Genomic DNA, 27,549 nt, shown 5'->3' with positions numbered 1-27,549 from the left:
TTATTAACATAAAAGAGCTCGATTAACACAAATTAGGAAAGCAGGTTTAACACAAATTAAGAAGGCGCGATTAACAGAAATTAAGATAGCAAGAGTAACACAAATTAAGAAAGCAGGCTCAACACAAACTAAAATACAGAGAAAAACTGCCAGGCATACTAATTCCATCTTTAACAAACTTTGTAACCCCATCCCTGGGAGAGGCAGGCACTGAGTGCTGCCCAGCCGGGGGGCTCTGGCTACCCCTCCAACTCCTGGAGTCCTTGTTTGGGGGTCCTGCGTAAGCCAGCGTGACCCTCCCATAAGCTCTTTTTGTTCGTCCCTGTTCTGTTAGCCTCTACCTATTCATTCCTTTTTTTTTTTTTTCCTGTTCCCTTGTCCTGTGTTTGTCCCTGTTGTGATAGCATGTCCCTATTCATTAGTTTTTTGTTTTTGTCCCTGTTCTGTTAGCCTGTCCCTGTTCCTGTTCTTCATGTCCCTGTTTAAGGTGTCTCCTGAATCACCCTTCTTTGTTCCCTCTCAAGGCTTTACTTTCCTGATGGTCTCATCTTTAAGAGTCGGATGTGATCACCAACCATGGGGCTTGTCGACCCCCATGGCCACACTCCCACATCTCCTCCTTCTTTATTAACATAAGAAAGCACAATTAACACAAATTAAGAAGGCAGGATCAACACAAACTAAAACACAGAGAAAAACTGCCAGGCATACTAAGACTATCTTTAACAAACTTTGCAACCCCATCCCTGGGAGTGGCAGGCACTGAGTGCTGCCCAGCCGGGGGGCTCTAGCTGCCTCTCCAACTCCTGGAGTCCGTGTTTGTGGGTCCTGCCTATGCCAGCGAGACCCTCCCATATGCTGTTTTTTGTTTGTCCCTGTTCTGATAGCCTGTCCCTATTCATTCCTTTTTTGGTTTTGTCCCTGTTCTGTTAGACTATCCCTGTTCCTGTTCTTCATGTCCCTGTTTAAGGTGTCTCCTGAATCACCCTTCTTTGTTCCCTCTCAAGGCTTTACTTTCCTGATGGTCTCATCTTTAAGAGTCGGATGTGATCACCAACCATGGGGCTTGTCGACCCCCATGGCCACACTCCCACATCTCCTCCTTCTTTATTAACATAAGAAAGCGCAATTAACAGAAATTAAGAAGGCAGGATCAACACAAACTAAAACACAGAGAAAAACTGCCAGGCATACTAAGACTGTCTTTAACAAACTTTGCAACCCCATCCCTGGGAGAGGCAGGCACTGAGTGCTGCCCAGCCGGGGGGCTCTGGCTACCCCTCCAACTCCTGGAGTCCTTTTTTGGGGGTCCTGCGTAAGCCAGCGTGACCCTCCCATAAGCTCTTTTTGTTCGTCCCTGTTCTGTTAGCCTCTACCTATTCATTCCTTTTTTTTTTTTTTCCTGTTCCCTTTGCCTGTCCCTATTCATTCCTTTTTTGTTTTTGTCCCTGTGCTGTTAGCCTGTCCCTGTTCCTGTTCTTCATGTCCCTGTTTGTTTTCTTCTTGTCCCTGTTCGTTTTCATGTCCCTGTTGGGGGGCGATTTGTGGAGTAAAGACCGCACGGACAACGGGGTTCTTTCAGGATCTGTAACTGCTACCTCTTTATTGATGACATAACTTGAACTCTCTCTTACTGAGGGCATAACTTCATCTCTCAGAGTGAGGGCACAACTTCATTCTATCCCTTATTCAGGAAAGGCTCCCTTCCTATAACTTCCGCCTCACAGCAGTAACTTTCCACTAACTAGTCATTGGTCAACAACTTTGCCCGGCAACAGCAAACACCCAGCCACTTCCATGCATTAATGGCTGGAGAACTAGCCACCCCAGACAAGGTGTCACCTGAATCACCCTTCTTTGTTCCCTCTCAACTCTTTAAATTCCTGATGGTCTCATCCTTAAGAGTCGGATGTTATCACCAACCATGGGGCCTGTCGACCCCCATTGCCACACTCCCACATCTTCCCCTTCTTTATTAACATAAGAAAGCGCGATTAACACAAATTAAGAAGGCAGGATCAACACAAACTAAAACACAGAGAAAAACTGCCAGGCATACTAAGTCTATCTTTAACAATCTTTGTAAAACCATCCCTGGGAGAGGCAGGCACTGAGTGCTGCCCAGCCGGGGGGCTCTGGCTGCCCCTCCAACTCCTGGAGTCCTTGTTTGTGGGTCCAGCATATGCCAGTGGGACCCTCCCCTATGCTTTTTTTGTTTCTCCCTGCTCTGTTAGCCTGTCCCTGTTCCTGTTCTTCATGTCCCTGTTTAAGGTGTCTCCTGAATCACCCTTCTTTGTTCCCTCTCAACTCTTTACTTTCCTGATGGTCTCATCTTTAAGAGTCGGATGTGATCACCAACCATGGGACTTGTCGACCCCCATGGCCAGGCTCCCACATCTCCCCCTTCTTTATTAACATAAAAGAGCTCGATTAACACAAATTAAGAAAGCAGGTTTAACACAAATTAAGAAGGCGCGATTAACAGAAATTAAGAAAGCAAGAGTAACACAAATTAAGAAAGCACTATTAACACAAACTAAAATACAGAGAAAAACTGCCAGGCATACTAATTCCATCTTTAACAAACTTTGTAACCCCATCCCTGGGAGAGGCAGGCACTGAGTGCTTCCCAGCTGGGGGGCTGTGGCTGCCCCTCCAACTCCTGGAGTCCTTGTTTGTGGGTCCTGCCTATGCCAGCGTGACCCTCCCATAAGCTCTTTTTGTTCGTCCCTGTTCTGTTAGCCTGTACCTATTCATTCCTTTTTTTTTTTCCTGTTCCGTTTGCCTGTTCCTATTCATTCCTTTTTTGTTTTTGTCCCTGTTCTGTTAGCCTGTCCCTGTTCCTGTTCTTCATGTCCCTGTTTGTTTTCTTCTCGTCCCTGTTCGTTTTCTTGTCCCTGTTGGGGGGCGATTTGTGGCGTAAAGACCGCACGGACAACGGGGTTCTTTCAGGATCTGTAACTGCTACCTCTTTATTGATGACATAACTTGAACTCTCTCTTACTGAGGGCATAACTTCATCTCTCAGAGTGAGGGCACAACTTCATTCTATCCCTTATTCAGGAAAGGCTCCCTTCCTATAACTTCCGCCTCACAGCAGTACCTTTCCACTAACTAGTCATTGGTCAACAACTTTGCCCGGCAACAGCAAACACCCAGCCACTTCCATGCATTAATGGCTGGAGAACTAGCCACCCCAGACAAGAAGGTGTCACCTGAATCACCCTTCTTTGTTCCCTCTCAACTCTTTAAATTCCTGATGGTCTCATCCTTAAGAGTCGGATGTTATCACCAACCATGGGGCCTGTCGACCCCCATGGCCACACTCCCACATCTCCTTCTTCTTTATTAACATAAGAAAGCACAATTAACACAAATTAAGAAGGCAGGATCAACACAAACTAAAACACAGAGAAAAACTGCCAGGCATACTAAGTCTATCTTTAACAACCTTTGTAAAACCATCCCTGGGAGAGGCAGGCACTGAGTACTGCCCAGCCGGGGGGCTCTGGCTGCCCCTCCGACTACTGGAGTCCTTGTTTGTGGGTCCTGCCTATGCCAGTGGGACCCTCCCATATGCAGTTTTTTGTTTCTCCCTGCTCTGTTAGCCTGTCCCTGTTCCTGTTCTTCATGTCCCTGGTTAAGGTGTCTCCTGAATCACCCTTCTTTGTTCCCTCTCAACTCTTTACTTTCCTGATGGTCTCTACTTTAATAGTCGGATGTTATCACCAACCATGGGACTTGTCGAACCCAATGGCCATGCTCCCACATCTCCCCCTTCTTTATTAACATAAAAGAGCTTGATTAACACAAATTAAGAAAGCAGGTTTAACACAAATTAAGAAGGCGCGATTAACAGAAAATAAGAAAGGAAGAGTAACACAAATTAAGAAAGCACTATTAACACAAACTAAAATACAGAGAAAAACTGCCAGGCATACTAATTCCATCTTTAACAAACTTTGTAACCCCGTCCCTGGGAGAGGCAGGACCTGAGTGCTGCCCAGCTGGGGGGCTCTGGCTGCCCCTCCAACTCCTGGAGTCCTTGTTTGGGGGTCCTGCGTAAACCATCGTGACCCTCCCATATGCTCTTTTTGGTCATCCCTGTTCTGTTAGCCTGTACCTGATCATTCCTTTTCCGTTTTTGTCCCTGTTCCGTTTGCCTGTCCCTATTCATTCCTTTTTTGTTTTTGTCCCTGTTCTGTTTGCCTGTCCCTGTTCCTGTTCTTCATGTCCCTGTTTGTTTTCTTCTGGTCCCTGTTAGTTTTCATGTCCCTGTTGGGGGGCGATTTGTGGTGTAAAGACCGCACGGACAACGGGGTTCTTTCAGGATCTGTAACTGCTACCTCATAATTGATGACATAACTTGAACTCTCTCTTACTGAGGGCATAACTTCATCTCTCAGAGTGAGGGCACAACTTCATTCTATCCCTTATTCTGGAAAGGCTCCCTTCCTATAACTTCCGCCTCACAGCAGTACCTTTCCACTAACTAGTCATTGGTCAACAACTTTGCCCGGCAACAGCAAACACCCAGCCACTTCCATGCATTAATGGCTGGAGAACTAGCCACCCCAGACAAGAAGGTGTCACCTGAATCACCCTTCTTTGTTCCCTCTCAACTCTTTAAATTCCTGATGGTCTCATCCTTAAGAGTTGGATGTTATCACCAACCATGGGACTTGTCGACCCCCATGGCCACACTCCCACATCTCCTTCTTCTTTATTAACATAAGAAAGCACAATTAACACAAATTAAGAAGGCAGGATCAACACAAACTAAAACACAGAGAAAAACTGCCAGGCATACTAAGTCTATCTTTAACAACCTTTATAAAACCATCCCTGGGAGAGGCAGGCACTGAGTGCTGCCCAGCCGGGGGGCTCTGGCTGCCCCTCCAACTCCTGGAGTCCTTGTTTGTGGGTCCAGCATATGCCAGTGGGACCCTCCCATATGCTGATTTTTGTTTCTCCCTGCTCTGTTAGCCTGTCCCTGTTCCTGTTCTTCATGTCCCTGTTTAAGGTGTCTCCTGAATCACCCTTCTTTGTTCCCTCTCAACTCTTTACTTTCCTGATGGCCTCATCTTTAAGAGTCGGATGTTATCACCAACCATGGGACTTGTCGACCCCCATGGCCATGCTCCCACATCTCCCCCTTCTTTATTAACATAAAAGAGCTCGAATAACACAAATTAAGAAAGCAGGTGTAACACAAATTATGAAGGCGCGATTAACAGAAATTAAGAAAGCAAGAGTAACACAAATTAAGAAAGCAGGATCAACACAAACTAAAACACAGAGAAAAACTGCCAGGCATACTAAGACTATCTTTAACAAACTTTGCAACCCCATCCCTGGGAGAGGCAGGCACTGAGTGCTGCCCAGCCGGGGGGCTCTGGCTGCCCCTCCAACTCCTGGAGTCCTTGTTTGTGGGTCCTGCCTATGCCAGCGAGACCCTCCCATATGCTGTTTTTTGTTTGTCCCTGTTCTGATAGCCTGTCCCTATTCATTCCTTTTTTGTTTTTGTCCCTGTTCTGTTAGCCTGTCCCTGTTCCTGTTCTTCATGTCCCTGTTTGTTTTCTTCTCGTCCCTGTTAGTTTTCATGTCCCTGTTGGGGGGCGATTTGTGGCGTAAAGACCGCACGGACAATGGGGTTCTTTCAGGATCTGTAACTGCTACCTCTTTATTGATGACATAACTTGAACTCTCTCTTACTGAGGGCATAACTTCATCTCTCAGAGTGAGGGCACAACTTCATTCTATCCCTTATTCAGGAAAGGCTCCCTTCCTATAACTTCTGCCTCACAGCAGTAACTTTCCACTAACTAGTCATTGGTCAACAACTTTGCCCGGCAACAGCAAACACCCAGCCACTTCCATGCATTAATGGCTGGAGAACTAGCCACCCCAGACAAGAAGGTGTCACCTGAATCACCCTTCTTTGTTCCCTCTCAACTCTTTAAATTCCTGATGGTCTCATCCTTAAGAGTCGGATGTTATCACCAACCATGGGGCTTGTCGACCCCCATGGCCACACTCCCACATCTTCCCCTTCTTTATTAACATAAGAAAGCGCGATTAACACAAATTAAGAAGGCAGGATCAACACAAACTAAAACACAGAGAAAAACTGCCAGGCATACTAAGTCTATCTTTAACAACCTTTGTAAAACCATCCCTGAAAGAGGCAGGCACTGAGTGCTGCCCAGCCGGGGGGCTCTGGCTGCCCCTCCAACTCCTGGAGTCCTTGTTTTTGGGTCCAGCATATGCCAGTGGGACCCTCCCATGTGCTGTTTTTTGTTTCTCCCTGCTCTGTTAGCCCGTCCCTGTTCCTGTTCTTCATGTCCCTGGTTAAGGTGTCTCCTGAATCACCCTTCTTTGTTCCCTCTCAACTCTTTACTTTCCTGATGGCCTCATCTTTAAGAGTGGGTTGTTATCACCAACCATGGGACTTGTCGACCCCCATGGCCATGCTCCCACAACTCCCCCTTCTTTATTAACATAAAAGAGCTCGATTAACACAAATTAAGAAAGCAGGTTTAACACAAATTAAGAAGGCGCGATTAACAGAAATTAAGAAAGGAAGAGTAACACAAATTAAGAAAGCACTATTAACACTAACTAAAATACAGAGAAAAACTGCCAGGCATACTAATTCCATCTTTAACAAACTTTGTAACCCCATCCCTGGGAGAGGCAGGCACTGAGTGCTGCCCAGCCGGGGGGCTCTGGCTGCCCCTCCAACTCCTGGAGTCCTTGTTTGGGGGTCCTTTCTATGCCAGCGAGACCCTCCCATAGGCTGTTTTTTGTTTGTCCCTGTTCTGATAGCCTGTCCCTATTCATTACTTTTTTGTTTTTGTCCCTGTTCTGTTAGACTATCCCTGTTCCTGTTCTTCATGTCCCTGTTTAAGGTGTCTCCTGAATCACCCTTCTTTGTTCCCTCTCAAGGCTTTACTTTCCTCATGGTCTCATCTTTAAGAGTCGGATGTGATCACCAACCATGGGGCTTGTCGACCCCCATGGCCACACTCCCACATCTCCTCCTTCTTTATTAACATAAGAAAGCGCAATTAACACAAATTCAGAAGGCAGGATCAACACAAACTAAAACACAGAGAAAAACTGCCAGGCATACTAAGACTATCTTTAACAAACTTTGCAACCCCATCCCTGGGAGTGGCAGGCACTGAGTGCTGCCCAGCCGGGGGGCTCTAGCTGCCTCTCCAACTCCTGGAGTCCGTGTTTGTGGGTCCTGCCTATGCCAGCGAGACCCTCCCATATGCTGTTTTTTGTTTGTCCCTGTTCTGATAGCCTGTCCCTATTCATTCCTTTTTTGGTTTTGTCCCTGTTCTGTTAGACTATCCCTGTTCCTGTTCTTCATGTCCCTGTTTAAGGTGTCTCCTGAATCACCCTTCTTTGTTCCCTCTCAAGGCTTTACTTTCCTCATGGCCTCATCTTTAAGAGTCGGATGTGATCACCAACCATGGGGCTTGTCGACCCCCATGGCCACACTCCCACATCTCCTCCTTCTTTATTAACATAAGAAAGCGCAATTAACACAAATTAAGAAGGCAGGATCAACACAAACTAAAACACAGAGAAAAACTGCCAGGCATACTAATTCCATCTTTAACAAACTTTGTAACCCCATCCCTGGGAGAGGCAGGCACTGAGTGCTGCCCAGCCGGGGGGCTCTGGCTACCCCTCCAACTCCTGGAGTCCTTGTTTGGGGGTCCTGCGTAAGCCAGCGTGACCCTCCCATAAGCTCTTTTTGTTCGTCCCTGTTCTGTTAGCCTGTACCTATTCATTCCTTTTTTTTTTTTTTTTCCTGTTCCCTTTGCCTGTCCCTATTCATTCCTTTTTTGTTTTTGTCCCTGTGCTGTTAGCCTGTCCCTGTTCCTGTTCTTCATGTCCCTGTTTGTTTTCTTCTTGTCCCTGTTCATTTTCATGTCCCTTTTGGGGGGCGATTTGTGGAGTAAAGACCGCACGGACAACGGGGTTCTTTCAGGATCTGTAACTGCTACCTCTTTATTGATGACATAACTTGAACTCTCTCTTACTGAGGGCATAACTTCATCTCTCAGAGTGAGGGCACAACTTCATTCTATCCCTTATTCAGGAAAGGCTCCCTTCCTATAACTTCCGCCTCACAGCAGTACCTTTCCACTAACTAGTCATTGGTCAACAACTTTGCCCGGCAACAGCAAACACCCAGCCACTTCCATGCATTAATGGCTGGAGAACTAGCCACCCCAGACAAGAAGGTGTCACCTGAATCACCCTTCTTTGTTCCCTCTCAACTCTTTAAATTCCTGATGGTCTCATCCTTAAGAGTCGGTTGTTATCACCAACCATGGGGCCTGTCGACCCCCATTGCCACACTCCCACATCTTCCCCTTCTTTATTAACATAAGAAAGCGCGATTAACACAAATTAAGAAGGCAGGATCAACACAAACTAAAACACAGAGAAAAACTGCCAGGCATACTAAGTCTATCTTTAACAACCTTTGTAAAACCATCCCTGGGAGAGGCAGGCACTGAGTGCTGCCCAGCCGGGGGTCTCTGGCTGCCCCTCCAACTCCTGGAGTCCTTGTTTGTGGGTCCAGCATATGCCAGTGGGACCCTCCCCTATGCTTTTTTTGTTTCTCCCTGCTCTGTTAGCCTGTCCCTGTTCCTGTTCTTCATGTCCCTGTTTAAGGTGTCTCCTGAATCACCCTTCTTTGTTCCCTCTCAACTCTTTACTTTCCTGATGGTCTCATCTTTAAGAGTCGGATGTGATCACCAACCATGGGACTTGTCGACCCCCATGGCCAGGCTCCCACATCTCCCCCTTCTTTATTAACATAAAAGAGCTCGATTAACACAAATTAAGAAAGCAGGTTTAACACAAATTAAGAAGGCGCGATTAACAGAAATTAACAAAGCAAGAGTAACACAAATTAAGAAAGCACTATTAACACAAACTAAAATACAGAGAAAAACTGCCAGGCATACTAATTCCATCTTTAACAAACTTTGTAACCCCATCCCTGGGAGAGGCAGGCACTGAGTGCTTCCCAGCTGGGGGGCTGTGGCTGCCCCTCCAACTCCTGGAGTCCTTGTTTGTGGGTCCTGCCTATGCCAGCGTGACCCTCCCATAAGCTCTTTTTGTTCGTCCCTGTTCTGTTAGCCTGTACCTATTCATTCCTTTTATTTTTTCCTGTTCCGTTTGCCTGTTCCTATTCATTCCTTTTTTGTTTTTGTCCCTGTTCTGTTAGCCTGTCCCTGTTCCTGTTCTTCATGTCCCTGTTTGTTTTCTTCTCGTCCCTGTTCGTTTTCTTGTCCCTGTTGGGGGGCGATTTGTGGCTTAAAGACCGCACGGACAACGGGGTTCTTTCAGGATCTGTAACTGCTACCTCTTTATTGATGACATAACTTGAACTCTCTCTTACTGAGGGCATAACTTCATCTCTCAGAGTGAGGGCACAACTTCATTCTATCCCTTATTCAGGAAAGGCTCCCTTCCTATAATTTCCGCCTCACAGCAGTACCTTTCCACTAACTAGTCATTGGTCAACAACTTTGCCCGACAACAGCAAACACCCAGCCACTTCCATGCATTAATGGCTGGAGAACTAGCCACCCCAGACAAGAAGGTGTCACCTGAATCACCCTTCTTTGTTCCCTCTCAACTCTTTAAATTCCTGATGGTCTCATCCTTAAGAGTCGGATGTTATCACCAACCATGGGGCTTGTCGACCCCCATTGCCACACTCCCACATCTTCCCCTTCTTTATTAACATAAGAAAGCGCGATTAACACAAATTAAGAAGGCAGGATCAACACAAACTAAAACACAGAGAAAAACTGCCAGGCATACTAAGTCTATCTTTAACAACCTTTGTAAAACCATCCCTGAAAGAGGCAGGCACTGAGTGCTGCCCAGCCGGGGGGCTCTGGCTGCCCCTCCAACTCCTGGAGTCCTTGTTTTTGGGTCCAGCATATGCCAGTGGGACCCTCCCATGTGCTGTTTTTTGTTTCTCCCTGCTCTGTTAGCCCGTCCCTGTTCCTGTTCTTCATGTCCCTGGTTAAGGTGTCTCCTGAATCACCCTTCTTTGTTCCCTCTCAACTCTTTACTTTCCTGATGGCCTCATCTTTAAGAGTGGGTTGTTATCACCAACCATGGGACTTGTCGACCCCCATGGCCATGCTCCCACATCTCCCCCTTCTTTATTAACATAAAAGAGCTCGATTAACACAAATTAAGAAAGCAGGTTTAACACAAATTAAGAAGGCGCGATTAACAGAAATTAAGAAAGGAAGAGTAACACAAATTAAGAAAGCACTATTAACACTAACTAAAATACAGAGAAAAACTGCCAGGCATACTAATTCCATCTTTAACAAACTTTGTAACCCCATCCCTGGGAGAGGCAGGCACTGAGTGCTGCCCAGCCGGGGGGCTCTGGCTGCCCCTCCAACTCCTGGAGTCCTTGTTTGGGGGTCCTTTCTATGCCAGCGAGACCCTCCCATAGGCTGTTTTTTGTTTGTCCCTGTTCTGATAGCCTGTCCCTATTCATTACTTTTTTGTTTTTGTCCCTGTTCTGTTAGACTATCCCTGTTCCTGTTCTTCATGTCCCTGTTTAAGGTGTCTCCTGAATCACCCTTCTTTGTTCCCTCTCAAGGCTTTACTTTCCTCATGGTCTCATCTTTAAGAGTCGGATGTGATCACCAACCATGGGGCTTGTCGACCCCCATGGCCACACTCCCACATCTCCTCCTTCTTTATTAACATAAGAAAGCGCAATTAACACAAATTCAGAAGGCAGGATCAACACAAACTAAAACACAGAGAAAAACTGCCAGGCATGCTAAGTCTATCTTTAACAACCTTTGTAAAACCATCCCTGGGAGAGGCAGGCACTGAGTACTGCCCAGCTGGGGGGCTCTGGCTGCCCCTCCGACTACTGGAGTCCTTGTTTGTGGGTCCAGCATATGCCAGTGGGACCCTCCCATATGCTGTTTTTTGTTTCTCCCTGCTCTGTTAGCCTGTCCCTGTTCCTGTTCTTCATGTCCCTGGTTAAGGTGTCTCCTGAATCACCCTTCTTTGTTCCCTCTCAACTCTTTACTTTCCTGATGGCCTCATCTTTAAGAGTCGGATGTTATCACCAACCATGGGACTTGTCGACCCCCATGGCCAGGCTCCCACATCTCCCCCTTCTTTATTAACATAAAAGAGCTCGATTAACACAAATTAAGAAAGCAGGTTTAACACAAATTATGAAGGCGTGATTAACAGAAATTAAGAAAGCAAGAGTAACACAAATTAAGAAAGCACTATTAACACAAACTAAAATACAGAGAAAAACTGCCAGGCATACTAATTCCATCTTTAACAAACTTTGTAACCCCATCCCTGGGAGAGGCAGGCACTGAGTGCTGCCCAGCTGGGGGGCTCTGGCTGCCCCTCCAACTCCTGGAGTCCTTGTTTCTGGGTCCTGCCTATGCCAGCGAGCCCCTCCCATACGCTGTTTTTTGTTTGTCCCTGTTCTGATAGCATGTCCCTATTCATTACTTTTTTGTTTTTGTCCCTGTTCTGTTAGCCTGTCCCTGTTCCTGTTCTTCATGTCCCTGTTTAAGGTGTCTCCTGAATCACCCTTCTTTGTTCCCTCTCAAGGCTTTACTTTCCTGATGGTCTCATCTTTAAGAGTCGGATGTGATCACCAACCATGGGGCTTGTCGACCCCCATGGCCACACTCCCACATCTCCTTCTTCTTTATTAACATAAGAAAGCGCGATTAACACAAATTAAGAAGGCAGGATCAACACAAACTAAAACACAGAGAAAAACTGCCAGGCATACTAAGACTATCTTTAACAAACTTTGCAACCCCATCCCTGGGAGTGGCAGGCACTGAGTGCTGCCCAGCCGGGGGGCTCTAGCTGCCTCTCCAACTCCTGGAGTCCGTGTTTGTGGGTCCTGCCTATGCCAGCGAGACCCTCCCATATGCTGTTTTTTGTTTGTCCCTGTTCTGATAGCCTGTCCCTATTCATTCCTTTTTTGGTTTTGTCCCTGTTCTGTTAGACTATCCCTGTTCCTGTTCTTCATGTCCCTGTTTAAGGTGTCTCCTGAATCACCCTTCTTTGTTCCCTCTCAAGGCTTTACTTTCCTCATGGCCTCATCTTTAAGAGTCGGATGTGATCACCAACCATGGGGCTTGTCGACCCCCATGGCCACACTCCCACATCTCCTCCTTCTTTATTAACATAAGAAAGCGCAATTAACACAAATTAAGAAGGCAGGATCAACACAAACTAAAACACAGAGAAAAACTGCCAGGCATACTAATTCCATCTTTAACAAACTTTGTAACCCCATCCCTGGGAGAGGCAGGCACTGAGTGCTGCCCAGCCGGGGGGCTCTGGCTGCCCCTCCAACTCCTGGAGTCCTTGTTTGTGGGTCCAGCATATGCCAGTGGGACCCTCCCCTATGCTTTTTTTGTTTCTCCCTGCTCTGTTAGCCTGTCCCTGTTCCTGTTCTTCATGTCCCTGTTTAAGGTGTCTCCTGAATCACCCTTCTTTGTTCCCTCTCAACTCTTTACTTTCCTGATGGTCTCATCTTTAAGAGTCGGATGTGATCACCAACCATGGGACTTGTCGACCCCCATGGCCAGGCTCCCACATCTCCCCCTTCTTTATTAACATAAAAGAGCTCGATTAACACAAATTAAGAAAGCAGGTTTAACACAAATTAAGAAGGCGCGATTAACAGAAATTAAGAAAGCAAGAGTAACACAAATTAAGAAAGCACTATTAACACAAACTAAAATACAGAGAAAAACTGCCAGGCATACTAATTCCATCTTTAACAAACTTTGTAACCCCATCCCTGGGAGAGGCAGGCACTGAGTGCTTCCCAGCTGGGGGGCTGTGGCTGCCCCTCCAACTCCTGGAGTCCTTGTTTGTGGGTCCTGCCTATGCCAGCGTGACCCTCCCATAAGCTCTTTTTGTTCGTCCCTGTTCTGTTAGCCTGTACCTATTCATTCCTTTTATTTTTTCCTGTTCCGTTTGCCTGTTCCTATTCATTCCTTTTTTGTTTTTGTCCCTGTTCTGTTAGCCTGTCCCTGTTCCTGTTCTTCATGTCCCTGTTTGTTTTCTTCTCGTCCCTGTTCGTTTTCTTGTCCCTGTTGGGGGGCGATTTGTGGCTTAAAGACCGCACGGACAACGGGGTTCTTTCAGGATCTGTAACTGCTACCTCTTTATTGATGACATAACTTGAACTCTCTCTTACTGAGGGCATAACTTCATCTCTCAGAGTGAGGGCACAACTTCATTCTATCCCTTATTCAGGAAAGGCTCCCTTCCTATAATTTCCGCCTCACAGCAGTACCTTTCCACTAACTAGTCATTGGTCAACAACTTTGCCCGGCAACAGCAAACACCCAGCCACTTCCATGCATTAATGGCTGGAGAACTAGCCACCCCAGACAAGAAGGTGTCACCTGAATCACCCTTCTTTGTTCCCTCTCAACTCTTTAAATTCCTGATGGTCTCATCCTTAAGAGTCGGATGTTATCACCAACCATGGGGCCTGTCGACCCCCATGGCCACACTCCCACATCTCCTTCTTCTTTATTAACATAAGAAAGCACGATTAACACAAATTAAGAAGGCAGGATCAACACAAACTAAAACACAGAGAAAAACTGCCAGGCATACTAAGTCTATCTTTAACAACCTTTGTAAAACCATCCCTGGGAGAGGCAGGCACTGAGTACTGCCCAGCCGGGGGGCTCTGGCTGCCCCTCCGACTACTGGAGTCCTTGTTTGTGGGTCCTGCCTATGCCAGTGGGACCCTCCCATATGCTGTTTTTTGTTTCTCCCTGCTCTGTTAGCCTGTCCCTGTTCCTGTTCTTCATGTCCCTGGTTAAGGTGTCTCCTGAATCACCCTTCTTTGTTCCCTCTCAACTCTTTACTTTCCTGATGGTCTCTACTTTAATAGTCGGATGTTATCACCAACCATGGGACTTGTCGACCCCCATGGCCATGCTCCCACATCTCCCCCTTCTTTATTAACATAAAAGAGCTTGATTAACACAAATTAAGAAAGCAGGTTTAACACAAATTAAGAAGGCGCGATTAACAGAAAATAAGAAAGGAAGAGTAACACAAATTAAGAAAGCACTATTAACACAAACTAAAATACAGAGAAAAACTGCCAGGCATACTAATTCCATCTTTAACAAACTTTGTAACCCCGTCCCTGGGAGAGGCAGGACCTGAGTGCTGCCCAGCTGGGGGGCTCTGGCTGCCCCTCCAACTCCTGGAGTCCTTGTTTGGGGGTCCTGCGTAAACCATCGTGACCCTCCCATATGCTCTTTTTGGTCATCCCTGTTCTGTTAGCCTGTACCTGATCATTCCTTTTCCGTTTTTGTCCCTGTTCCGTTTGCCTGTCCCTATTCATTCCTTTTCTGTTTTTGTCCCTGTTCTGTTTGCCTGTCCCTGTTCCTGTTCTTCATGTCCCTGTTTGTTTTCTTCTGGTCCCTGTTAGTGTTCATGTCCCTGTTGGGGGGCGATTTGTGGTGTAAAGACCGCACGGACAACGCGGTTCTTTCAGGATCTGTAACTGCTACCTCATAATTGATGACATAACTTTAACTCTCTCTTACTGAGGGCATAACTTCATCTCTCAGAGTGAGGGCACAACTTCATTCTATCCCTTATTCTGGAAAGGCTCCCTTCCTATAACTTCCGCCTCACAGCAGTACCTTTCCACTAACTAGTCATTGGTCAACAACTTTGCCCGGCAACAGCAAACACCCAGCCACTTCCATGCATTAATGGCTGGAGAACTAGCCACCCCAGACAAGAAGGTGTCACCTGAATCACCCTTCTTTGTTCCCTCTCAACTCTTTAAATTCCTGATGGTCTCATCCTTAAGAGTTGGATGTTATCACCAACCATGGGACTTGTCGACCCCCATGGCCACACTCCCACATCTCCTTCTTCTTTATTAACATAAGAAAGCGCGATTAACACAAATTAAGAAGGCAGGATCAACACAAACTAAAACACAGAGAAAAACTGCCAGGCATACTAAGTCTATCTTTAACAACCTTTATAAAACCATCCCTGGGAGAGGCAGGCACTGAGTGCTGCCCAGCCGGGGGGCTCTGGCTGCCCCTCCAACTCCTGGAGTCCTTGTTTGTGGGTCCTGCCTATGCCAGTGGGACCCTCCCATATGCTCTTTTTTGTTTCTCCCTTCTCTGTTAGCCTGTCCCTGTTCCTGTTCTTCATGTCCCTGGTTAAGGTGTCTCCTGAATCACCCTTCTTTGTTCCCTCTCAACTCTTTACTTTCCTGATGGCCTCGTCTTTAAGAGTCGGATGTTATCACCAACCATGGGACTTGTCGACCCCCATGGCCATGCTCCCACATCTCCCCCTTCTTTATTAACATAGAAGAGCTCGATTAACACAAATTAAGAAAGCAGGTTTAACACAAATTAAGAAGGCGCGATTAACAGAAATTAAGAAAGCAAGAGAAACACAAATTAAGAAAGCACTCTTAACACAAATTAAAATACAGAGAAAAAGTGCCAGGCATACTAATTCCATCTTTAACAAACTTTGTAACCCCATCCCTGGGAGAGGCAGGCACTGAGTGCTTCCCAGCTGGGGGGCTCTGGCTGCCCCTCCAACTCCTGGAGTCCTTGTTTGTGGGTCCTGCCTATGCCAGTGGGACCCTCCCATATGCTGTTTTTTGTTTCTCCCTGCTCTGTTAGCCTGTCCCTGTTCCTGTTCTTCATGTCCCTGGTAAAGGTGTCTCCTGAATCACCCTTCTTTGTTCCCTCTCAACTCTTTACTTTCCTGATGGCCTCATCTTTAAGAGTCGGATGTTATCACCAACCATGGGACTTGTCGACCCCCATGGCCATGCTCCCACATCTCCCCCTTCTTTATTAACATAGAAGAGCTCGATTAACACAAATTAAGAAAGCAGGTTTAACACAAATTAAGAAGGCGCGATTAACAGAAATTAAGAAAGCAAGAGTAACACAAATTAAGAAAGCACTATTAACACAAACTAAAATACAGAGAAAAACTGCCAGGCATACTAATTCCATCTTTAACAAACTTTGTAACCCCATCCCTGGGAGAGGCAGGCACTGAGTGCTGCCCAGCTGGGGGGCTCTGGCTGCCCCTCCAACTCCTGGAGTCCTTGTTTTTGGGTCCAGCATATGCCAGCGGGACCCTCCCATATGCTGTTTTTTGTTTCTCCCTGCTCTGTTAGCCTGTCCCTGTTCCTGTTCTTCATGTCTCTTTTTAAGGTGTCTCCTGAATCACCCTTCTTTGTTCCCTCTCAAGGCTTTACTTTCCTGATGGTCTCATCATTAAGAGTCTGATGTTATCACCAACCATGGATCTTGTCGACCCCCATGGCCACACTCCCACATCTTCCCCTTCTTTATTAACATAAGAAAGCGCGATTAACACAAATTAAGAAGGCAGGATCAGCACAAACTAAAACACAGAGAAAAACTGCCAGGCATACTAAGTCTATCTTTAACAATCTTTGTAAACCCATCCCTGGGAGAGGCAGGCACTGAGTGCTGCCCAGCCGGGGGGCTCTGGCTGCCCCTCCAACTCCTGGAGTCCTTGTTTGGGGGTCCTGCCTATGCCAGCGAGACCCTCCCATACGCTGTTTTTTGTTTGTCCCTGTTCTGATAGCCTGTCCCTATTCATTACTTTTTTGTTTTCGTCCCTGTTCTGTTAGACTATCCCTGTTCCTGTTCTTCATGTCCCTGTTTAAGGTGTCTCCTGAATCACCCTTCTTTGTTCCCTCTCAAGGCTTTACTTTCCTGATGGTCTCATCATTAAGAGTCTGATGTTATCACCAACCATGGGGCTTGTCGACCCCCATGGCAACACTCCCACATCTTCCCCTTCTTTATTAACATAAAAGAGCTCGATTAACACAAATTAAGAAAGCAGGTTTAACACAAATTATGAAGGCGTGATTAACAGAAATTAAGAAAGCAAGAGTAACACAAATTAAGAAAGCACTATTAACACAAACTAAAATACAGAGAAAAACTGCCAGGCATACTAATTCCATCTTTAACAAACTTTGTAACCCCATCCCTGGGAGAGGCAGGCACTGAGTGCTGCCCAGCCGGGGGGCTCTGGCTGCCCCTCCAACTCCTGGAGTCCTTGTTTGTGGGTCCTGCCTATGCCAGCGAGACCCTCCCATACGCTGTTTTTTGTTTGTCGCTGTTCTGATAGCATGTCCCTATTCATTCCTTTTTTATTTTTGTCCCTGTTCTGTTAGCTTGTCCCTGTTCCTGTTCTTCATGTCCCTGCTTAAGGTGTCTCCTGAATCACCCTTCTTTGTTCCCTCGCAAGGCTTTACTTTCCTCATGGTCTCACCTTTAAGAGTCGGATGTGATCACCAACCATGGGGCTTGTCGACCCCCATGGCCACACTCCCACATCTCCTCCTCCTTTATTAACATAAGAAAGCACAATTAACACAAATTAAGAAGGCAGGATCAACACAAACTAAAACACAGAGAAAAACTGCCAGGCATACTAAGACTATCTTTAACAAACTTTGCAACCCCATCCAGTTGGAGAGGCAGGCACTGAGTGCTTCCCAGCTGGGGGGCTCTGGCTGCCCCTCCAACTCCTGGAGTCCTTGTTTGTGGGTCCTGCCTATGCCAGCGAGACCCTCCCATACGCTGTTTTTTGTTTGTCCCTGTTCTGATAGCCTGTCCCTATTCATTACTTTTTTGTTTTTGTCCCTGTTCTGTTAGCTTGTCCCTGTTCCTGTTCTTCATGTCCCTGTTTAAGGTGTCTCCTGAATCACCCTTCTTTGTTCCCTCGCAAGGCTTTACTTTCCTCATGGTCTCACCTTTAAGAGTCGGATGTGATCACCAACCATGGGGCTTGTCGACCCCCATGGCCACACTCCCACATCTCCTCCTTCTTTATTAACATAAGAAAGCGCAATTAACACAAATTAAGAAGGCAGGATCAACACAAACTAAAACACAGAGAAAAACTGCCAGGCATACTAAGACTATCTTTAACAAACTTTGCAACCCCATCCCTGGGAGAGGCAGGCACTGAGTGCTGCCCAGCCGGGGGGCTCTGGCTGCCCCTCCAACTCCTGGAGTCCTTGTTTGTGGGTCCTGCGTAAGCCAGCGTGACCCTCCCATAAGCTCTTTTTGTTCGTCCCTGTTCTGTTAGCCTGTACCTATTCATTCCTTTTTTTTTTTTTTTCCCTGTTCCCTTTGCCTGTCCCTATTCATTCCTTTTTTGTTTTTGTCCCTGTTCTGTTAGCCTGTCCCTGTTCCTGTTCTTCATGTCCCTGTTTGTTTTCTTCTCGTCCCTGTTCGTTTTCATGTCCCTGTTGGGGGGCGATTTGTGGCGTAAAGACCGCACGGACAACGGGGTTCTTTCAGGATCTGTAACTGCTACCTCTTTATTGATGACATAACTTGAACTCTCTCTTACTGAGGGCATAACTTCATCTCTCAGAGTGAGGGCACAACTTCATTCTATCCCTTATTCAGGAAAGGCTCCCTTCCTATAATTTCCGCCTCACAGCAGTACCTTTCCACTAACTAGTCATTGGTCAACAACTTTGCCCGGCAACAGCAAACACCCAGCCACTTCCATGCATTAATGGCTGGAGAACTAGCCACCCCAGACAAGAAGGTGTCACCTGAATCACCCTTCTTTGTTCCCTCTCAAGGCTTTAAATTCCTGATGGTCTCATCCTTAAGAGTCCTATGTTATCACCAACCATGGGGCTTGTCGACCCCCATGGCCACACTCCCACATCTCCCCCTTCATTATTAACATAAGAAAGCACAATTAACACAAATTAAGAAGGCAGGATCAACACATACTAAAACACAGAGAAAAACTGCCAGGCATACTAAGTCTATCTTTAACAATCTTTGTAAAACCATCCCTGGGAGAGGCAGGCACTGAGTGCTGCCCAGCCGGGGGGCTCTGGCTGCCCCTCCGACTACTGGAGTCCTTGTTTGTGGGTCCTGCCTATGCCAGTGGGACCCTCCCATATGCTCTTTTTTGTTTCTCCCTGCTCTGTTAGCCTGTCCCTGTTCCTGTTCTTCATGTCCCTGGTTAAGGTGTCTCCTGAATCACCCTTCTTTGTTCCCTCTCAACTCTTTACTTTCCTGATGGCCTCATCTTTAAGAGTCGGATGTTATCACCAACCATGGGACTTGTCGACCCCCATGGCCATGCTCCCACAACTCCCCCTTCTTTATTAACATAAAAGAGCTTGATTAACACAAATTAAGAAAGCAGGTTTAACACAAATTATGAAGGCGTGATTAACAGAAATTTAGAAAGCAAGAGTAACACAAATTAAGAAGGCAGGATCAACACAAACTAAAATACAGAGAAAAACTGCCAGGCATACTAATTCCATCTTTAACAAACTTTGTAACCCCATCCCTGGGAGAGGCAGGCGCTGAGTGCTGCCCAGCCGGGGGGCTCTAGCTGCCTCTCCAACTCCTGGAGTCCTTGTTTGTGGGTCCTGCCTATGCCAGCGAGACCCTCCCATATGCTGTTTTTTTTTTGTCCCTGTTCTGATAGCCTGTACCTATTCATTCCTTTTTTGTATTTGTCCCTGTTCTGTTAGACTATCCCTGTTCCTGTTCTTCATGTCCCTGTTTAAGGTGTCTCCTGAATGACCCTTCTTTGTTCCCTCTCAAGGCTTTACTTTCCTCATGGCCTCATCTTTAAGAGTCGGATGTGATCACTAACCATGGGGCTTGTCGACCCCCATGACCACACTCCGACATCTCCTCCTTCTTTATTAACATAAGAAAGCGCAATTAACACAAATTAAGAAGGCAGGATCAACACAAACTAAAACACAGAGAAAAACTGCCAGGCATACTAAGACTATCTTTAACAAACTTTGCAACCCCATCCCTGGGAGTGGCAGGCACTGAGTGCTGCCCAGCCGGGGGGCTCTAGCTGCCTCTCCAACTCCTGGAGTCCTTGTTTGTGGGTCCTGCCTATGCCAGCGAGACCCTCCCATATGCTGTTTTTTTTTTGTCCCTGTTCTGATAGCCTGTACCTATTCATTCCTTTTTTGTATTTGTCCCTGTTCTGTTAGACTATCCCTGTTCCTGTTCTTCATGTCCCTGTTTAAGGTGTCTCCTGAATGACCCTTCTTTGTTCCCTCTCAAGGCTTTACTTTCCTCATGGCCTCATCTTTAAGAGTCGGATGTGATCACCAACCATGGGGCTTGTCGATCCCCATGGCCACACTCCCACATCTCCTCCTTCTTTATTAACATAATAAAGCGCAATTAACACAAATTAAGAAGGCAGGATCAACACAAACTAAAACACAGAGAAAAACTGCCAGGCATACTAAGACTATCTTTAACAAACTTTGCAACCCCATCCCTGGGAGAGGCAGGCACTGAGTGCTGCCCAGCCGGGGGGCTCTGGCTGCCCCTCCAACTCCTGGAGTCCTTGTTTGTGGGTCCTGCGTAAGCCAGCGTGACCCTCCCATAAGCTCTTTTTGTTCGTCCCTGTTCTGTTAGCCTGTACCTATTCATTCCTTTTTTGTTTTTGTCCCTGTTCTGTTAGCCTGTCCCTGTTCCTGTTCTTCATGTCCCTGTTTGTTTTCTTCTCGTCCCTGTTCGTTTTCATGTCCCTGTTGGGGGGCGATTTGTGGCGTAAAGACCGCACGGACAACGGGGTTCTTTCAGGATCTGTAACTGCTACCTCTTTATTGATGACATAACTTGAACTCTCTCTTACTGAGGGCATAACTTCATCTCTCAGAGTGAGGGCACAACTTCATTCTATCCCTTATTCAGGAAAGGCTCCCTTCCTATAACTTCCGCCTCAGAGCAGTACCTTTCCACTAACTAGTCATTGGTCAACAACTTTGCCCGGCAACAGCAAACACCCAGCCACTTCCATGCATTAATGGCTGGAGAACTAGCCACCCCAGACAAGAAGGTGTCACCTGAATCACCCTTCTTTGTTCCCTCTCAACTCTTTAAATTCCTGATGGTCTCATCCTTAAGAGTCGGATGTTATCACCAACCATGGGGCTTGTCGACCCCCATGGCCACACTCCCACATCTTCCCCTTCTTTATCAACATAAGAAAGCGCGATTAACAAAAATTAAGAAGGCAGGATCAACACAAACTAAAACACAGAGAAAAACTGCCAGGCATACTAAGTCTATCTTTAACAATCTTTGTAAAACCATCCCTGGGAGAGGCAGGCACTGAGTGCTGCCCAGCCGGGGGGCTCTGGCTGCCCCTCCAACTCCTGGAGTCCTTGTTTGTGGGTCCAGCATATGCCAGTGGGACCCCCCTATATGCTTTTTTTTGTTTCTCCGTGCTCTGTTAGCCTGTCCCTGTTCCTGTTCTTCATGTCCCTGGTTAAGGTGTCTCCTGAATCACCCTTCTTTGTTCCCTCTCAACTCTTTACTTTCCTGATGGCCTCATCTTTAAGAGTCAGATGTTATCACCAACCATGGGACTTGTCGACCCCCATGGCCATGCTCCCACAACTCCCCCTTCTTTATTAACATAAAAGAGCTCGATTAACACAAATTAAGAAAGCAGGTTTAACACAAATTATGAAGGCGTGATTAACAGAAATTTAGAAAGCAAGAGTAACACAAATTAAGAAAGCACTATTAACACAAACTAAAATACAGAGAAAAACTGCCAGGCATACTAATTCCATCTGACTAATTCCATCTGACTAATTCCATCTACTAATTCCACTGAGTGCTTCCCAGCTGGGGGGCTCTGGCTGCCCCTCCAATTCCTGGAGTCCTTGTTTGTGGGTCCTGCCTATGCCAGCGAGACCCTCCCATACGCTGTTTTTTGTTTGTCCCTGTTCTGATAGCCTGTCCCTATTCATTACTTTTTTGTTTTTGTCCCTGTTCTGTTAGACTATCCCTGTTCCTGTTCTTCATGTCCCTGTTTAAGGTGTCTCCTGAATCACCCTTCTTTGTTCCCTCTCAACTCTTTACTTTCCTCATGGTCTCATCTTTAAGAGTCGGATGTGATCACCAACCATGGGCTTGTCGACCCCCATGGCCACACTCCCACATCTCCTCCTTCTTTATTAACATAAGAAAGCGCAATTAACACAAATTCAGAAGGCAGGATCAACACAAACTAAAACACAGAGAAAAACTGCCAGGCATACTAATTCCATCTTTAACAAACTTTGTAAAACCATCCCTGGGAGAGGCAGGCACTGAGTGCTGCCCAGCCGGGGGGCTCTGGCTGCCCCTCCAACTCCTGGAGTCCTTGTTTGTGGGTCCAGCATATGCCAGTGGGACCCTCCCATATGCTGTTTTTTGTTTCTCCCTGCTCCGTTAGCCTGTCCCTGTTCCTGTTCTTCATGTCCCTGTTTAAGGTGTCTCCTGAATCACCCTTCTTTGTTCCCTCTCAAGGCTTTCCTTTCCTGATGGTCTCATCTTTAAGAGTCGGATGTGATCACCAACCATGGGGCTTGTCGACCCCCATGGCCACACTCCCACATCTCCTCCTTCTTTATTAACATAAGAAAGCGCAATTAACACAAATTAAGAAGGCAGGATCAACACAAACTAAAACACAGAGAAAAACTGCCAGGCATACTAAGACTACCTTTAACAAACTTAGCAACCCCATCCCTGGGAGAGGCAGGCACTGAGTGCTGCCCAGCCGGGGGGCTCTGGCTGCCCCTCCAACTCCTGGAGTCCTTGTTTGTGGGTCCTGCCTATGCCAGCGTGACCCTCCCATAAGCTCTTTTTGTTCGTCCCTGTTCTGTTAGCCTGTACCTATTCATTCCTTTTTTTTTTTTTTCCCTGTTCCCTTTGCCTGTCCCTATTCATTCCTTTTTTGTTTTTGTCCCTGTTCTGTTAGCCTGTCCCTGTTCCTGTTCTTCATGTCCCTGTTTGTTTTCTTCTCGTCCCTGTTCGTTTTCATGTCCCTGTTGGGGGGCGATTTGTGGCGTAAAGACCGCACGGACAACGGGGTTCTTTCAGGATCTGTAACTGCTACCTCTTTATTGATGACATAACTTGAACTCTCTCTTACTGAGGGCATAACTTCATCTCTCAGAGTGAGGGCACAACTTCATTCTATCCCTTATTCAGGAAAGGCTCCCTTCCTATAACTTCCGCCTCACAGCAGTACCTTTCCACTAACTAGTCATTGGTCAACAACTTTGCCCGGCAACAGCAAACACCCAGCCACTTCCATGCATTAATGGCTGGAGAACTAGCCACCCCAGACAAGAAGGTGTCACCTGAATCACCCTTCTTTGTTCCCTCTCAACTCTTTAAATTCCTGATGGTCTCATCCTTAAGAGTCCTATGTTATCACCAACCATGGGGCTTGTCGACCCCCATGGCCACACTCCCACATCTCCTCCTTCTTTATTAACATACGAAAGCGCGATTAACACAAATTAAGAAGGCAGGATCAACACAAACTAAAACACAGAGAAAAACTGCCAGGCATACTAAGTCTATCTTTAACAACCTTTGTAAAACCATCCCTGGGAGAGGCAGGCACTGAGTGCTGCCCAGCCGGGGGGCTCTGGCTGCCCCTCCAACTCCTGGAGTCCTTGTTTGTGGGTCCTGCCTATGCCAGTGGGACTCTCCCATATGCTCTTTTTTGTTTCTCTCTGCTCTGTTAGCCTGTCCCTGTTCCTGTTCTTCATGTCCCTGGTTAAGGTGTCTCCTGAATCACCCTTCTTTGTTCCCTCTCAACTCTTTACTTTCCTGATGGCCTCATCTTTAAGAGTCGGATGTTATCACCAACCATGGGACTTGTCGACCCCCATGGCCATGCTCCCACAACTCCCCCTTCTTTATTAACATAAAAGAGCTTGATTAACACAAATTAAGAAAGCAGGTTTAACACAAATTATGAAGGCGTGATTAACAGAAATTTAGAAAGCAAGAGTAACACAAATTAAGAAGGCAGGATCAACACAAACTAAAATACAGAGAAAAACTGCCAGGCATACTAATTCCATCTTTAACAAACTTTGTAACCCCATCCCTGGGAGAGGCAGGCGCTGAGTGCTGCCCAGCCGGGGGGCTCTAGCTGCCTCTCCAACTCCTGGAGTCCTTGTTTGTGGGTCCTGCCTATGCCAGCGAGACCCTCCCATATGCTGTTTTTTTTTTGTCCCTGTTCTGATAGCCTGTACCTATTCATTCCTTTTTTGTATTTGTCCCTGTTCTGTTAGACTATCCCTGTTCCTGTTCTTCATGTCCCTGTTTAAGGTGTCTCCTGAATGACCCTTCTTTGTTCCCTCTCAAGGCTTTACTTTCCTCATGGCCTCATCTTTAAGAGTCGGATGTGATCACTAACCATGGGGCTTGTCGACCCCCATGACCACACTCCGACATCTCCTCCTTCTTTATTAACATAAGAAAGCGCAATTAACACAAATTAAGAAGGCAGGATCAACACAAACTAAAACACAGAGAAAAACTGCCAGGCATACTAAGACTATCTTTAACAAACTTTGCAACCCCATCCCTGGGAGTGGCAGGCACTGAGTGCTGCCCAGCCGGGGGGCTCTAGCTGCCTCTCCAACTCCTGGAGTCCTTGTTTGTGGGTCCTGCCTATGCCAGCGAGACCCTCCCATATGCTGTTTTTTTTTTGTCCCTGTTCTGATAGCCTGTACCTATTCATTCCTTTTTTGTATTTGTCCCTGTTCTGTTAGACTATCCCTGTTCCTGTTCTTCATGTCCCTGTTTAAGGTGTCTCCTGAATGACCCTTCTTTGTTCCCTCTCAAGGCTTTACTTTCCTCATGGCCTCATCTTTAAGAGTCGGATGTGATCACCAACCATGGGGCTTGTCGATCCCCATGGCCACACTCCCACATCTCCTCCTTCTTTATTAACATAATAAAGCGCAATTAACACAAATTAAGAAGGCAGGATCAACACAAACTAAAACACAGAGAAAAACTGCCAGGCATACTAAGACTATCTTTAACAAACTTTGCAACCCCATCCCTGGGAGAGGCAGGCACTGAGTGCTGCCCAGCCGGGGGGCTCTGGCTGCCCCTCCAACTCCTGGAGTCCTTGTTTGTGGGTCCTGCGTAAGCCAGCGTGACCCTCCCATAAGCTCTTTTTGTTCGTCCCTGTTCTGTTAGCCTGTCCCTATTCATTCCTTTTTTGTTTTTGTCCCTGTTCTGTTAGCCTGTCCCTGTTCCTGTTCTTCATGTCCCTGTTTGTTTTCTTCTCGTCCCTGTTCGTTTTCATGTCCCTGTTGGGGGGCGATTTGTGGCGTAAAGACCGCACGGACAACGGGGTTCTTTCAGGATCTGTAACTGCTACCTCTTTATTGATGACATAACTTGAACTCTCTCTTACTGAGGGCATAACTTCATCTCTCAGAGTGAGGGCACAACTTCATTCTATCCCTTATTCAGGAAAGGCTCCCTTCCTATAACTTCCGCCTCAGAGCAGTACCTTTCCACTAAGTAGTCATTGGTCAACAACTTTGCCCGGCAACAGCAAACACCCAGCCACTTCCATGCATTAATGGCTGGAGAACTAGCCACCCCAGACAAGAAGGTGTCACCTGAATCACCCTTCTTTGTTCCCTCTCAACTCTTTAAATTCCTGATGGTCTCATCCTTAAGAGTCGGATGTTATCACCAACCATGGGGCTTGTCGACCCCCATGGCCACACTCCCACATCTTCCCCTTCTTTATCAACATAAGAAAGCGCGATTAACAAAAATTAAGAAGGCAGGATCAACACAAACTAAAACACAGAGAAAAACTGCCAGGCATACTAAGTCTATCTTTAACAATCTTTGTAAAACCATCCCTGGGAGAGGCAGGCACTGAGTGCTGCCCAGCCGGGGGGCTCTGGCTGCCCCTCCAACTCCTGGAGTCCTTGTTTGTGGGTCCAGCATATGCCAGTGGGACCCCCCTATATGCTTTTTTTTGTTTCTCCCTGCTCTGTTAGCCTGTCCCTGTTCCTGTTCTTCATGTCCCTGGTTAAGGTGTCTCCTGAATCACCCTTCTTTGTTCCCTCTCAACTCTTTACTTTCCTGATGGCCTCATCTTTAAGAGTCGGATGTTATCACCAACCATGGGACTTGTCGACCCCCATGGCCATGCTCCCACAACTCCCCCTTCTTTATTAACATAAAAGAGCTCGATTAACACAAATTAAGAAAGCAGGTTTAACACAAATTATGAAGGCGTGATTAACAGAAATTTAGAAAGCAAGAGTAACACAAATTAAGAAAGCACTATTAACACAAACTAAAATACAGAGAAAAACTGCCAGGCATACTAATTCCATCTGACTAATTCCATCTGACTAATTCCATCTACTAATTCCACTGAGTGCTTCCCAGCTGGGGGGCTCTGGCTGCCCCTCCAACTCCTGGAGTCCTTGTTTGTGGGTCCTGCCTATGCCAGCGAGACCCTCCCATACGCTGTTTTTTGTTTGTCCCTGTTCTGATAGCCTGTCCCTATTCATTACTTTTTTGTTTTTGTCCCTGTTCTGTTAGACTATCCCTGTTCCTGTTCTTCATGTCCCTGTTTAAGGTGTCTCCTGAATCACCCTTCTTTGTTCCCTCTCAACTCTTTACTTTCCTCATGGTCTCATCTTTAAGAGTCGGATGTGATCACCAACCATGGGCTTGTCGACCCCCATGGCCACACTCCCACATCTCCTCCTTCTTTATTAACATAAGAAAGCGCAATTAACACAAATTCAGAAGGCAGGATCAACACAAACTAAAACACAGAGAAAAACTGCCAGGCATACTAATTCCATCTTTAACAAACTTTGTAAAACCATCCCTGGGAGAGGCAGGCACTGAGTGCTGCCCAGCCGGGGGGCTCTGGCTGCCCCTCCAACTCCTGGAGTCCTTGTTTGTGGGTCCAGCATATGCCAGTGGGACCCTCCCATATGCTGTTTTTTGTTTCTCCCTGCTCCGTTAGCCTGTCCCTGTTCCTGTTCTTCATGTCCCTGTTTAAGGTGTCTCCTGAATCACCCTTCTTTGTTCCCTCTCAAGGCTTTCCTTTCCTGATGGTCTCATCTTTAAGAGTCGGATGTGATCACCAACCATGGGGCTTGTCGACCCCCATGGCCACACTCCCACATCTCCTCCTTCTTTATTAACATAAGAAAGCGCAATTAACACAAATTAAGAAGGCAGGATCAACACAAACTAAAACACAGAGAAAAACTGCCAGGCATACTAAGACTATCTTTAACAAACTTTGCCACCCCATCCCTGGGAGAGGCAGGCACTGAGTGCTGCCCAGCCGGGGGGCTCTGGCTGCCCCTCCAACTCCTGGAGTCCTTGTTTGTGGGTCCTGCCTATGCCAGCGTGACCCTCCCATAAGCTCTTTTTGTTCGTCCCTGTTCTGTTAGCCTGTCCCTATTCATTCCTTTTTTGTTTTTGTCCCTGTTCTGTTAGCCTGTCCCTGTTCCTGTTCTTCATGTCCCTGTTTGTTTTCTTCTCGTCCCTGTTCGTTTTCATGTCCCTGTTGGGGGGCGATTTG

This window comes from Anser brachyrhynchus, assembly GCF_964034855.1.
Source record: "Anser brachyrhynchus genome assembly, chromosome: W".
Lineage (NCBI taxonomy): Eukaryota > Metazoa > Chordata > Aves > Anseriformes > Anatidae > Anser > Anser brachyrhynchus.
The sequence above is the reverse complement of the archived record's forward strand: the minus strand, read 5'-3'. Positions refer to the sequence as shown.